We start from the raw sequence: 1,284 nt of genomic DNA, 5'->3' as shown, positions 1-1,284 counted from the left end.
ATAGTAATTCTCCTGATCTCAGCCACACTTCAGCCACATGTTTCTACTCAAACACGAGATGGTGAAGCCTTCTCAGGTGCAACGAGCTTGTGGGGCGTCTCTTGCAGAGCATCTGGAGTTCCCCCGACTGCCTGGCTCGAAGAGGCTTTGGAGGCCAGGTCTGCTTTGGCTGGGAAAATTCTGATTTTTCCGATGCTGCAGAAGGAAACTCCACTCACTGACCCCTGTCCAATACCCAAAACCAGGCAGAGCTTCCTGAGGAGCCAGGACTAGCCCCTGCCCTGGGCTGTTGACGTGTCCTTGACTCATCTGGGAACCGTCTCGGTGTCTGAAGCTGGGGTTGACCTTCAGGTTACAGCAGTAGGAGAGTGGCTTTTCTCACTCCCCAGCAAAGCACTGACCCGTCTCTCCATCCTGGGATGACTCTAACTAACCCTTTTTGTTTAAAAATCCCCCGGTTTAAGCCCAGCGCCTTTCACCCCAGGGAGAACTGGGAGGTGAAGCCCACTCAGGTAGAGACGCCTCCCGCAGTCGAGTTTGATGCTGAGTTTGGGAGAGCAGCTTTCTGCTCTGCTGGGGAAATGTTTAGGCTGGAAACCTGCTGCCGTGGATTAGCAACCAGCCAGGAAAACTGGAATTTGGGAACAAAGAGTGGCCAAATGTGACCCTTTTCTGGTACCCTCGTCTCTGAGGAGACCTTGCGTGTGGCTCTGGCCACGCTATACCTGGGCCCCAGCACAAGAATTGTCTCCTGTGCAGCTTTATCCCCCTTTTCCCCCCGAGAGCAGCAGCACAATGTGCCATGGCCCTGGAGAAAGGCTGGGGGACCCTGTGGCCACCTCCTCTGCGTCTGGCAGAGGGGTTTGCTTTTTCACCACCCACCACCTGGAACCCCATCGCCATCGTGCTGCTTTCCTCAATTGCAGCATCTTAAAATAGCTGCTATGGTTTTCTTTTAAAAATAGTCTCTGTTCTGCCTGTCGTTACCTGCTAAAAATGTTTCTCAGACCCTGGTAGGACATCGGAGGAGAGGGGGTCGCTTTGGCATCTTGGCCTTTTTGAGGGGGTGACGGTGCTGCCACGGCCACGTGCACGACCTTGCCCCGGTGCTGGGCACACGCCTTCGTGTTTTTCGGGTGATGCATCAATGATTATTTTGAAAGTGTGACTGCAGGGCTGGAGGAATCTGACCAGTGCTGGGGACAGCCATGGCAGGAGGATGCTCAGCCACATCAGCCCTGGCTGGGGCGGTTCTTGCCTTTCCTGAGAAGAAGCTCCGCCCCC

This window comes from Buceros rhinoceros, unplaced genomic scaffold (genome assembly GCF_000710305.1).
Source record: "Buceros rhinoceros silvestris isolate BGI_N320 unplaced genomic scaffold, ASM71030v1 scaffold36027, whole genome shotgun sequence".
In the NCBI taxonomy this organism is placed as follows: Eukaryota; Metazoa; Chordata; class Aves; order Bucerotiformes; family Bucerotidae; genus Buceros; species Buceros rhinoceros.
The sequence above is the reverse complement of the archived record's forward strand: the minus strand, read 5'-3'. Positions refer to the sequence as shown.